We start from the raw sequence: 13,837 nt of genomic DNA, 5'->3' as shown, positions 1-13,837 counted from the left end.
TCTCCCCTAAGTCTGCTACTGTATGTGTAACCTTGCTTATGGGCTGCCCTAAGTGAGGGGCAAGAATGGCCACCAGAGACCCAAAGACGGACTTGGGAGCTGTTTGAAGCACAATATTTCTCATCCCTGTAGTGAAATGTTCCTCATCTGGGCCATGATTCTCTGGGCTATTGATGGCATTTCTTATGTCTAGCTCCCATAACACCTGTTGGAACTCAGCATATGTCTGCCATCTAGCAGGGGAGGATAGTAGATCACCCTGATTGGGCCACACAGCACATAGTGCAGCCATAAGCCAATGGAGGAAGGAGTGATTTCCTGAAGGCTGATGTGCATTTTGTAATTGCTGCCCCAAGGCTGGCTAAACTGTCAGGGAAGCCACCTTTCCCATCTCTGATCCCGACAGAACAATTCCATCCACCCCTAAGTCCCACAGACGCAGGAGCCAAGCTGATATTGACTCAAAGGGCTTCTGCTTAAACCGGGAGCCCAAATCCAGCAGCTTAGCCTGAGTGTAGGGGTGGAGCATAGAGTGCTCCATGACCTGGGGAGGGGGCTGCACCTCTTCTTGGGGAACCCTCGGAAGCTGTGTCTTTATTTTCTTTACAACCACTGGGTGTGCTTTCAATAGAGGAGGGGTCAGTGATCCCGCACCACTCCTTCATCCTTCCCCAACTTCTCCATTTCTGGGACTGATGGCATCTTTCTCTCCACTCCCCTGAGTGCCTCCTTTGCTACATTCTTTACACTCTCTACAGTGCCTCATAGCAGTGCTAGCTAAGTCTTCAGAAACTCTTACCTTCACCTCAATGCTTTGCAGCTGGCATTCTCATGACACCTCTGCCTGTGCTTCCCACAGGAGTTTGTTTTTTTCCTTTATGGCCTTTTCCTCCTTCAGAGCAACTGAAAGCACTGCTGTCTCATACTGTAAGGAATCTTTTACCTCTTCAATGGTGCCTTGCTGCCAGCATTCTCATGCTGCCTCCTCTTGTCTTAATGCCATTTCCTTCTTCAGTGAATCCACAGCAGTTCACAGCTCGTGATCTTGTGCTGCCATTTCTTGGGTCTTTTTCAGGAGCATGTCCTTCTCTTCTGTAGACTTTTTTAATACTATGAAAAGCAGCCAACCCACAGTCCCTGCTGCCTTACAAGCACTCTTGTCTTTCAAAAGACCTACTTACTATACCAAGGGCCACCCCTACTGCCTCAGGTATCACCTCCACTTGCCTCCAGTCATGGGGTGGGGCCCAGCCCTCTAGGAGGCAAGCCACCTCAGACCACATACCCACTGGGGGACAGTCCATTGTCTTCCCATTCATAGGGGCAGCCCACTGAAGCACCCCTCCCATAAGGGCAGCTTGTCTTTTTCCTTGGTCAACAATTAATACTGCCAACTATGCCAATTGCCTTGCCAATGGTGTCAGCCCTGGGCAAGTTCACTGTGGATTCAGTGTGACCAAAGAAATGACAGTAGAACGTTCTTGGGGTGAAAGGGTTTATTACCCGGCTTGTTCTCCTGGTGGTAGGTTGAGCATTAACTTCTCTGCCTCTTCCCAGGGCACTGGGCTGAGCTTTCTATATAGTGCAATAATAACTTATTGCCTATGGGTATGGAAGCAGTAGCCTAGCAACAGGCCAGTTATATCATCAAGTGGTTTAAGTTCAATGAGGATACTGGCCATAGGAACCCCAACTTCCCCACACAGTATGTCATTCTCTAACATAGCCCTGGCAGAAGGGATACTTTTGACTATTACTTAATCATGATTTTTTGAGATTTTATGCATTGATTTCAGAACCCAAATTCTGAGTAAGATTTGATTCCTTCAAATTCACTTTGCCTAGAATTCCCTGGCATGCTTCAACATGTCACTTAAAAAAAAAATTTCTCCCCTCATCTGTGTTGAATTTCTATCTTCTTCAAATTTTCATAGTTCCCTTCATTTCCTTAATATATCTTCATTTACAGGAACTTATACACATATTAGCCTTCCTTAAAGTAGTTCCTTGAGATTGGGGACTACATATTGTTGAACTATGTATAGACTGGGATGGATGAATAGATGGATAGATGTATAGATGAATGGATGAATGGATAAAGTGATAAGTGTATAGATTTCACAGAAAAATCAATGGAAACCAATAGCTAAAGCAGAGAACCTGTCTATATTTACATTGCCTAATGTAAGGCTTGATGTACGAATTGGACTCTGATTGGCAGGTGACTCCATACTTTTGTAGATAGCTGGCTTCCTTTTTCTGTTGACTTGAAGAAGGCCAGGCATTGGGGCACCCCTTTAAGCCTATGGTGTTGGGATATATCTGAATTGCAAAACAGCTTAAATGTCAGTTCCTCAAAGAACTCTTCCCTGCACCTCCCAATCTAAATGGGTCTCCCTCTCCTCTGTCATATGCTATCATGGCATCCTCTTTTTCCCCTTCATAGCAATTATCATAGTTTGACATATATATTTTTGTGACTTTTAGCTTAGTATCTTTTATACTCTCCCACTTCCTGGCCGACTTTAAATTCGGGAAAGGTAGGATTCATGTCTGCTTTCTTAATATTGGTGATCTAGTGTCTAGCTCAGTGCCTGACATCTATCACTACTGCTACCAATGTTTAATATTAATTGACTGTATTATGGGCCAGACACCATTCAAAAGTGCCTTATATAAATCAAATCCTTTCATTTGCACAGAAACACTATGAACAGGAACTATTATTATTCTATCTTATAGATGAAGAAACTAAATACAGAGAAGCTGACTTGCCCAAAGTCTCACAGTTAGAAAGTAGAAGAATTGAGATTTAAACCCAGCCATGCTTGTCCCAAAGTCAGGACTATCTCTACACATTTGTTGGATAAATGAATGAATCTTGATAAATATTACTGTGTATTGAGGGACTTTGGGACTTAGAACTGGGAGGCCATGTTTATTTCTTCTGGACTAACTTCCTAATGCATGCAGAAATGTTTCCTACAGCTACTCTGAGAATCAGTTCTCCAAATCCTACTGAAACACTTCTGGCAAAGGAGACTCACAAACTTTTCTAATTTGGCAACTGAAACCATTGGAATGTCCTTCCTTACCTGAAGCTGAAATCCAATTTCATGGTATTTCCACCTGTGGATACTTATTCTGCTTGTAGTAGTTCAAAAGAATTTTAGCTTCTCACACATAGCTCTGATAAGAGTTTCCAATTAGACGACAGCTCTGTCCCAGCAATAGTTCCAGCTTCTGACCCAAACATAGTGTATTGGTATCCCTATTAAACTGTGGTGTACACATCTGGGTACAAATCATTCCTGAACAGAGCAACATTGCTTTCACCTAAACTGGTAGGAGCCAAGATGAACACCTTTCAAGACTGAAACACTACCAGAAATATGCAACCTTTCATCACTGATTATCAACTTCTTGTGGGAACTTCCCAAGACCATTTCTCCAAAACTTCCTCATTTGTCACACCCAGCTCAACTTCTACCTGCTCTGAGTAGTGTTTCTCAATGCTTTCAACTAGAAGGAAACTTTCGCTCCCACATTCCACTCTAGTACTTATTCTCCCTTATGAAACTTATCAAAGTCTGCCTTATATATGTATGCTTCCCTGTTTCATTCAGCAATCAGTATTGATTTATATACAGTTGGTCCTTGAATAATGTGGGGGTTAGATGTGCTGACAGTTCGTATAGTCAAATATCCATGTATAATTTTGACTCCCCTAAAACTTAACCACTGATAGCTTACTGTTGATTTTATAGTAAGAAATGATAAAATAGACTAATATCTACAAATATTTTATGCATTCATGATATACTTAATTTTTTCAATATTTCTAGGTTACATGGTTTGTGAGTTTTTCAAATCGTTGCAAATTTCAAATAAATTTTTTTCAATGCATTTATTGAAAAAAAACTGCATTTAAGTGGACCTGTATAGTTCAAACCTTGTAGTTCACGGGTCAGCTGTATTTGCCCTACATCTGTTAGTATTGTTAGCCATGTGCCAAACCAAGGTCTTTACATATTTTGCTCTCTTTTTTTTTTTGCATTACCTTATTTACTCTTTGCAACGACCCTATGAAGTAGGTATTTTTAATACCACCATTTTACAGATGAGGAAACTGAACCTTGGGAGTTGCTATTTTCCTAAGATTACACAGTAGGTTTGTGCCAGAACTTAGCTTATCAGTTCTTGGAGGACAGAGGCTAGATTCTTTATTTTCCCCAGTCCCTAGTACAAATTTTTTGTTGTTGTTCCTGTTGTTTATTGCCATGAACCTGTAAAACAACACATCCCAGTCAGGGTACAGAAAGCCTGTGGTGCCAGAGAACCAAATCTAGGGGGATATGCTGGACAGTCCTTAGGTTGGGCAGGAAGAGCATTGAGAAACTGTATTATGATGAGGACTCTCTGCCACCTTTCATTGTGTGGCCACAGGGACATCAGGGTCTTGGGACATAGGGGTAGAATGGCTACAGTAAACCAAATGATAATATTCTCAATACCAGGAAAGAGCAAAGATCTTGAGGATGGGTTAAGGCTTTCCCACACTGTGGAACTGAGTATTCAAGGCAGTAGCACTGAGATCTCAAGAGTTTTTTGGGGGCAACTGTCTGTCATTTGGTAACACAGGGGTTATCTGACTAATTGGAGTTGAGCTGAACAGATTGTAAATAGAGATTTTTTGAGGACTAACCCAATGCCAGACTCTTTGCTAGGTTGGACATCATCTCAATGCTGACTAGGAGAAATTATGAACTTGACCTATGGGAACGCTTTCCTCCTTTGTTCTGTTGAGAATTCTTTCTCAGTTCTGCTAGTTGCTCACTGGTTCCTAGGGTAATTAACCCAGATCATTCTTCTAAGGGGCAGGACCTCAGTCTGGGAGCTTTCTTTTCCTCACTTTCTCCCATCAAAACTTGTCCATCTACAAAAACTATAGGATCTCTTTGGGAGTGTTCTGAGCTTAGACTTAGGGGACCTAGGAGGAAAGTCCCTGTTCCAGAACTTTCCAGCTGTGTGACTTAGGGCAGAGTATTTTCAGTTTTTGGAGTTGTATTCATTTTGGCTTGTGTCTCGATGATGATCCTTCCATGTCTGTCACTCGAAGTGCTGAGTGGCTCAAGGACAACAGGTGTTCTCATGTCAATATCTTTAGCACCCTAGCATAGTGCTTGACAGTCAGTAAAGTTTGTTGTAGGAATGAATTAATGAATGAACACAGATCTTGTCCTTGCTATATTTGTGAAGCTTGAATGAGTTAATGAATATTAAAGAGCTTTAAAAAAGCCCCCATAATTTGCTTGTTTAGTAGAAGCCTCATCATAGCTAGCTCCCACATTAGAAATTATAAAGCTAAATCGATTTATTTAAGACATTAATATTTGAGAGTTAGCTTTATGGGTTAACTCTGCTGGGGGCTTCTTGTGTTTTTGTATGTGGGTTTTGGAGAAGAGTACTAATATTTTACAAAGGGATTTTAATTAACCCATGGGAATTATCGAGAGCAGTGACAGGCATATTGAAAAAGGGATTTTTGGACAACAGGCTTTCTTGGTTTCTTCAAGCAGGAAATAAAAATCTGCCAGATTCGACTGTCCCCACAAATGCCATGACTACAGGATCTTTCCTAAGATTCCTGGGCAAATGCAGTATAGTTGTGATGGGCTATGTCTTTAACTCAGTCTTCATTTAAAATGAAGCACAAGAAGCCAGAAACAAATGACCAAACCACAGAATGACGGAACGAATTAGTGACCAGCGTGGGCTATGAACTACAGAATTACATTTTTCTTCAGGTTTCATGCAAAAACTTCCCCATTTCATTTTACATTGCATCTGCTTTGCACAAATGATTTTTTTCCCTCAGAGCACCATGAATGATTTATGACTTTTTGACGCCACATCCCACAAGATTACATAAGGAGCAGAGAAAAACAAGCAATTGAGCCAAATTTAAGAAAAAAAAACTTTTTCAAAAAGTAGATTTCATCTTGGGTTCAGTCAGAGGAACATTTTCTGCTTACAGAAAATCTCCCTCATTCCTATGTGCACCCCGTATATGCAAGTATCCCCCTGATTTCCTTTGACTGTTGCCAGCACACTATCATCGACTTAGTGTTTGGCCCCCAGTGAAGTCCTGGAATGTCTAACTGCCTTGATTTTTTTCCCTTCTCCCCCTAAGTGAACTTTGCAGTTGGATTGCATAAACAGCCTCATTAGTTTGGTTAATGATTGGACAAATCAACAATGGGAATAATATCTACTAGGCTTGTCATTTCTTTAGTCATAGGATAATCGGATTTCTGAGTTTGCAGGGACCTGGGACCATCTATTTCTACTTTGTTCAATAGATAAAGAAACAAGAAACTGATGACGAGAGAGTGGAGGTGACTTCCCCAAAGTGATGTGTATGTGTGATGGACGACTTAACTCAAGCAGAGTGATGGACGACTTAACTCACCCTCAGGGTAGAATAGACTATACATGTTTGCTAAGAAACTTTCATCTCCTTATTATGCGGAGATTATAACATTGTATATTATTTTTCAACTACAGGAACTTTGGAGGTCATCTGGTGGAATTTCTGTTGCTGACTTATTTGTTAAGCCAGAGCAATCCAAGGAAGGTGGTGTTTGCCTGGTAAGGGCTTGTGTTGACAGTCTGAATACTGGATGGCAGGCTGGGTGGAGCACAGTGGTCTGCCAGAGTGGTAGAAGTAGCTAAATCACAGGATGAGGGTTTGTGTGAGGCCCAAGGTCTGGGGCAGTGGGCCTATATGTAGTACCTGGTTTGAGGGGTAGGTGTAAGCTGACAACCTGAAGGAGACCAACATGAGGAGCCGAGGGGTGACAGAGGGCAAGATGGTTGAGATGAGTGGTCAGGGTGTGGGCTGTGACTGGGTAATAGGACCACCATGTGGGGCAGAGGCCAACTGCTGGCTTGAGGGAGCAGGATTGGGTCATGTCATTTCACTTTTAAAGGCAAGGATTGAAAACCCACTACCCTTACCTAACAGAGAAACAAACAAGGTATAGAACAGTGTGTAGAGTATGACTCCCTATGTGCATAAATCTGCTTCAACCAATGGAATGGATGTCACCATGTAGTTTCCTGGTTAAGAACATGGGTTTAGGAGTCAGAAATCCCAATTTTGCTTTCTGGCTCTGCCTTTATCAGCTGTGTGATTCTGGGCAAGTCACTTAACTCCTCTATGAATTAGACTTCCCTGAAATAGAATAAAACCTACTTTATCAATATGCTTTAAACATCTGAGATAAGGTAGAGAAGGCACTTAGCACAGTATCTGGCACATAGTAAAGGTATAAAAAAAATGATTGTTATATATTTTCTCGGACTTGATCTTTGGAGTAAGATAAACCTGGATTTGACACCCAGTACTGTTACTTAGTAGCTGTATCCTCAGTTTCCAATCTGTAAAGTGGAGATAATAATTGCCACATTGTGGGATGTTGTGAGAATTAAATGAGGTAATGGAAATACTCAAAGAAAAGCAGTTCTAAAGGACTAGAGGCCCTAGGGTGGAGTTAAAATGTTGGGAGACAAGGTCAGAGAGGTGAAAGGAAGGACACTCATAGAAATGTTGACAGTGATTTTTATATTCTTCATTGTTAGTGTCTGTATTGCTTGAAAAAAATGTGTTTACAGTGAGCTGGTTTTATTTGAAAAGAGAAGACTGGCTAGTACATAGCAAAATGTAGATAAAACAAAGGTAAAACTTACTACTTGTTTTGCAATGCACAAGTGCTAATGGTAAGTAGGTAAAGCCAAGAAAGACAAGCTCAGGCTGCAACAGACCCACAGATGTCTGGAGACTTCACCCTCAGGTGGAAATCACTGTAGCTGTTTTAGATCAAAATAATCTTTTTCCAAATCACCCTACCAGGCTAAGGGTTTTGAGAGTATAGACGTGATCACAGCCAGTAGCAGAGATACTCTAATTTTCAGTTGATTGAATTACAGAATTTTAGAACTGAAGATAATTTCAGCCTTGTCACAAGGCAAGCTCCTGACAGGCCTCTCCCTGCCTTGGTCCATGGGAGGGATCTGAGAACCCTCCCGGGGTGGGGCGGCGGGGGGGGGGGGGGTGTCCTGCAGCAGTGAAATTCTCAGTTGCTGCCAGTTCTACAACACTCCTATTTTTGAACCCTGGCCTGCATTGCCCTCCATCTAGCAACCTCAACTGCTATCAAGAACGCAATTTGTGTGCCTCCTTTCTGAGGTTGCCCAAACTTCCCTTTCTTCAAGTATGTACTTTGCCTTAAACAAAGACTTCTTACTGCTAAAAAAAAAAAGGAATGCGATTTGCAGCATGCTTATGTTTGTACTATTTAGAAGATCTCTGAAGGCAAAAAAAAAAAAAAGAGGTCCTTAAAAAAAAAGGTCCTGGTCTTTACCTCAGAGGGAGAGTTCATATGTTCATACAATCCTTCATTCAACAAACATTGATGAGAGTTCATGTGCCAGGTATAGAGCTAAAAAGAAAGAAGCAAGTAAAAAGAAAAAGAAAAAAAGGTAGATTTTACTTAATATTAATATAGAAAAAAAAGCTACTGGATCTGGAATTAGGAAAAACTGGTGTTTTAGTTACAGAGGTTCTATTAAATAACTCTGAAATCTTAGGCAAGTCTCCCCTTCTTTGGGCCTTAACTTCTCACCTGTGAAAATTAGGAATTTGGGCAAGTTGTCCTGGTTGGAATGATCCACTGAGTTTTCCTCTTTGGAGAATAGACTGAGACAGGGAGTTGATTTCCCCTTGGGTTCACATCAAACCATTCCTTACTACTTCTTTTCTCTGCCTCTTCAGCAGAGGAAAGGCCCGGGTGCTCCAGTGATACTAAGGAAGAGGGATTTCCAAGTCATGTTCATAAAACCTGTAGGTGACCTTGGTTGCTTCACCTGGGTTTCGAACTGATATCAAGACCAGAAGGAAGGCAGCTGAGCTGGGAGTTCTCAGCGTTGGCAGCCAGAGACCTAGACGCAGAGAGGTGGGTGCCAGGCATTGAGCCGAATGCTGTCCCAGGAAATCCAAAAGCTCCTGAGAGTCAAGGCTGAAATCTTCCCCTCCACGTTTCTATCTCTTCCTGCCTGTCCAAACTGTGAAGTTCATTCTAGTTTAGTGGCCTCAAACTTGGCTTTCTAGCACAAACTTGTATTTTTAAGTTCTACAGGATTTTTGCTCCTGGCCACTCCCTCAAGATGTGTTTGCTTGGTATGGCTTCTCAGGGGAGAGGGGTCCCAGTTCCACATGGGGGTGTAGAGGCTGCCCCTTCAAGAGACAGTCCTGGTGGCTGTGGGAAACAGATTTAGCAATGGTGACAGTGGAAGGTGCTGGCACCCCCCTCATCTGCTAACTTTTGGTTCTGGAGCAATGGGACATGAATGGCAACAGATTTAATTATGTGTGTTCTTGGAGATGGCCAAGGTGTCATGGCTTTGTAACAGATAATTTAACATTCCCCAACCCACCTCTGCCCCATTTTGGGCAAAATAGCTGCTCTACCCTCAGCAAGGGCTCTGCAGGTGCTTCCAGGGGAGGTTCCTGCTGAGGACCAATGCTTAGTGTGGTGCCCATCCCCACTGACCAACTCTCCTGAGCCGCCTTTGACTTCCAGCAATAACTTCTGGAGTCACCAGAGACATGGCGCCTCAATTGTCCTGCCAGTAAAATGAGGGGATGAAGTAAATCAGGGATTTCCACCCTGCACTCTGAGGCATGCTGGTTGGTCCTCACAGTTGTCTTTGTGTGGTGGGGGAAAGCAATGAGGCTTTGGTCCCTAAATCAGGCAACTCCTCTTTAATCTCTTCTACATTCTGTATTTTACTTATAAGACTTCCTTTGAAGAAAGTGTTCTCCTTTTAAAAAATGTGAAAAAGAGTTTTATAAAACCAGTAGAATAAATGCATTTATTTGTGCAACTCTGTTTTTGAGCAACAGCTGTATGCCAAGCACTGCTTTAGGCCCTGGGGAGCTGCTGTCAGTACCCTGCTCTAGCTCCCCAGGACTCATCCTTCTCCTGCTCACCAGCTTCCTACTGCACACCCACAGGACTCTGCCCCAGGGTGTTCCTGGGCTGCAGCCACATGGTCAGCCCAGTGTGAGGACTGGTACCTGCAGGAGCAGTCCTCAGTTCACAGATGGGGGTGGGTAGAAAATAGCCCTTGGTGGGGCACCTCTCAGGCATGCTCTCCATTTTCTCTCAGAGGTCCCCATTGCGAATATGACTCAGCTGCTCGCTAACACATCTCATCAGGGCTGCCTTCCCCTTCCATCTTGCTTTCCCACTCAGCTATGGAAGCCCCCTGGGATCACCTCCAAAATGAACCACTTGCCTTTAGTCCTTGACTCAGATGCTGCCCTGGGAAAGGAGGTGGTGATTCCAACCTGACTGTGTGCAGCTTACAGTTGTGTGTGTGAGTTTGATTATTAGATGCTGATGAAGGTTCCTGTAACTCCAGTCTAGTCAAGGAAGCAGAGCCAAGGACCTTTGATCAAGGCAGACCCGTCAATTTTTGAAATCAATCTCCTGATTAAATTACCAAATACTTACTGGGTGCCAACTCTGAGCCAGTCCTGTGCTGGGCTTTGGGACAGGGAGCCAGGCATTGGATGGAAAACTGGACTTCTAAGATCCTTCCTTTAAGATCCACTGGAATTCTCTTGATTTAGGTAAAATAAGAGAGATGCCTGTTTTGGAAAGAGAAGAAAAGACTTACCCATGAATTAGTTGGAAAATAAAAGCAAGGCAATAGAATGAAGATGCTTGTGTTGTATTACAGTTTATAGGTACAAGCTAGATATGACAATAATATTAACTGATTGTATATGTATATCTGTATACACACACACTCTCCTCCCTAAAACTAGAGGGTAAGTGTATCGGTGCAAATGGGTACCTGTCTTCGCCTTTGAAGGCAGAGAGGGCTTGGTTCCTGAAGCAGGCTGGTCTGCAGAGCCGTCTGGTCAGGAGCAGAGGGACCCTCTCCCGGGTGGCAGACCTCACAAGGCAGGGACTACTGCATTACAAATTGCAGTGTAAGCAGCAGAATGGCTAGTCTAGAACTGTCAGCTTCGAGGTCCTTTAAGTATTAACAAGTGAGACTCCATTGGGAAGGATCTAAACACTTAACAGGGTCCAGCTCCAAAGAGCATTGTTTTCCCCTGGGTTGCTCCGGGCCTTGGACCTTCATCACACAGAGACTGTTGTGTTTGACTCTCTCCTCCAGCAGTCACCTTGGCGCACGGCCCTAGGTGATTAGGTTGTCTGTTTCATCAGCCTGGGCAGGCGTGCAAAGCTGTTATGTGAGAAACTTTGCTAAATTGCAGGAGAACGTGAAGGCTATGTGGCTTGGCATTCAAACAATTGGTCAATTTGTTTGCATAAAACGGGTCAGTCCATTGAAAGAAAAGGAAGCCAGTGTTGATGGTTGTTTGGCATAATGAAGCCAAAGCCACTGGCGGAAAGAGGACGTCCTCATCTTTCACCAGGCAGCCCAGCCACGGAAAGTCTCAGACTCTCTATAATCACCCTTGGTCAATTTTTTTCCTCCCCTTCCCCCCTGTTTTTTTTTTTTTTTTTAATGAAATAAACTTCTGGATTCCACAGCTCAGATCCCAGTTGTCTGGAAAGGATCTCTTCCCTTCTCGTGGCTCTCCCACCTCTTTTCTGTCGTCGAGGTTATGAATTATCAAGTGGCCAGTTGTTCGGGTTGCAGGGGCGCGGTGCTGGTTGGAATGGAGAGAGGCTCTGCAGTCTGTCTTTGTTTCCTCAGGTCCAAGCCTGAGCCCCAGCCCAGCTGCACCTGTGCCTCCAGGCCAAGAAGCTGTCCCCTTTCACTTGCTCACAGACCTAAGAAGAGGCCTGGCCCAGCCGCTAAATAACATGAGTTTCCGGGGTGGTGGGTGTCCGGAATCTCTGGACAGGGTCTGGACAGTGCCCCTGTAGAGCTCAGCTTGATTTACCCAGCTCCTGCAGGCTTCAGAGACCAGTGCCACATACCACGTCTGGGCTTTTTCGTTTACTCCTTGGTGAGCAGCCTAGTCCAACCTCTTATCTGGCAGATAGAGAAGCAGCATCCTCCAGGGTGGTGGCATAGTGAGGACCAGAAGCTGGCTCTTCTGCCTTGCATCAGGCTTTCTGTCATTCCAGGGACAGGCGGCATCACTTCTAAGGCAATTGGGTTCCACAGTGAGCACATGGGGAGAAAAGTTGAGTGTGGTCGAAATTTCTCTTGAACGTCCCTCAGACGGTTTGCGCCTGGTGGAGGCTGAAGGAGTCAGAACACAGCCATTTTTCTCCCAGCACTGGACCAGGCTGCTGCTGCTTCTTGGGGCCTCAGTTGACATAGCTGGCTTACATTTAGGTGAAATGGAAAAGTGTGTCCAGAGATGCTCTCTGTGTGCAGTGGTAAGGATGCTAAGGTGGCTGTGAACTGACCATCAGAGCACATCTTCTGTCTGATGTGGTCAGTTGTTAAAAAGATAGGTGGGACCACCTACACTGTTGGGTTATTTCTTCCTCCAGTGACTTTGCTTCCTTGCTTGTTTGAACATACCGAGCTGACTTTGCCTAAGTTACATGTGGCTGTAAGATGAGTCCACTATATACCGGGGTTAGGAGTGAGAGTTTCGTAATCACTCTAATTCTAAGGGAGGAGGTCCTGAACTTGGCCAGTGACTGGAGAAGCTAAGACAGCAGCCAAAAGAGAAATCAACCTACCCTGTCCAGCCCAAGGACAACTGGGTCATCTATGAAACTCCTCCTACGGTCTCTGTCCAAAGGTGCAACATGAACAATTCTTCCAGAGTCTCAGTGTTTTATAATTTTGGCTTTGTCCTGTGTTGTGATCTTGTGCTATTTACTTAATCATCTCTGTACTACTTTCCTCATCTATAAAATGGGAATAATAATACTTACCTTCTAGGGTTCTGGAGAGGTTCAAATGAGAAAATGTACGAAGTCTTTGGCACAGGGCCTGGCTCAGATAAACAGTTGATAACTAACTGCCAGATTTCTGGATGCATATGAGGTTGGGACAATGTTAATTTATGCTGTTGTTGGGGGTTAGATACTATACATGTTCCAGAACTCTTCTGATTTGGGATTTCATGCATTCCCTTTTCTCCCTCTCTCCTTATTTCCTTACTATCTCTTTTAATTTGGTTTGGTTTGCTCTTCCACCACTTTGAAAATAAATGCTAAAGCAAAGCACCAGAAGGCGAAGGTTCTTGGGTTGTATGCAGATCGCAGCATAGGGTATATATGCCTAATGGAGATTCCCCATTTTTCTGGACATGAGATAATGTCTCTTTAGCCTATATCTTAAAGGGAAAGGAGGATATTGGACTGAGTGTAACTTTGATCTGATTAAGGATAGAATAGTTGCATTGGATATATTAATTATCTAATAGCACATAATTTAAACTAATTATTATTTATGCTTAACAAATGTCTGGAGACATAAAAGCCAGTCCTGTGTTTGTTACATATTCATAAGGTGTCTTTGGTTAAGTCACAAGTCACTTTTTTCTGGGTCTCAGCTTCTTTCTTTGTACAATGAAAAGGCTGAATTACTTCTATTAGTGAAAACTTTTCATCAGGCAAAATCCTGCATGGTGGAGCTCCAATATAAAAAATCAGTTCAAAGTGAAGCCATTCTGGCTGAAGAGCTCATGGGTGGATTAGAGATTTGCTAATTGGGGATTCTTTTTGTTTCCCAGAAAAGCTTCTTATGGACCTTTAAGATACTCTCTGGCTCCAAGAAAAAAACTCCTTTTCCTCAATCTTAAGTGGTGCTTCTACCTTTA

General features: G+C 43.2%; 1 long non-coding RNA gene across 9 annotated transcripts in view; it reads left to right on the top strand.

The window, feature by feature from the left end:
* Window positions 1-13,837, top strand: part of LOC140848392 (uncharacterized) — an 81,828-nt gene that overhangs the window by 49,700 nt on the left and 18,291 nt on the right. For 8 of the 9 annotated variants that reach the window (XR_012129193.1, XR_012129190.1, XR_012129188.1 and 5 more), the window contains 3 exons: window positions 6,363-6,479; window positions 6,568-6,651; window positions 8,837-9,017. This is a non-coding gene — a long non-coding RNA (uncharacterized lncRNA). The remainder of the gene's footprint in view (window positions 1-6,362; window positions 6,480-6,567; window positions 6,652-8,836; window positions 9,018-13,837) is intronic. The other variant, XR_012129194.1, reaches the window with a different exon arrangement.

The sequence above is a fragment of the Manis javanica genome, chromosome 1 (genome assembly GCF_040802235.1).
Source record: "Manis javanica isolate MJ-LG chromosome 1, MJ_LKY, whole genome shotgun sequence".
In the NCBI taxonomy this organism is placed as follows: domain Eukaryota; kingdom Metazoa; phylum Chordata; class Mammalia; order Pholidota; family Manidae; genus Manis; species Manis javanica.
Note: the sequence above shows the minus strand (reverse complement) of the source record. Positions and strands in the feature narration are given on the sequence as shown.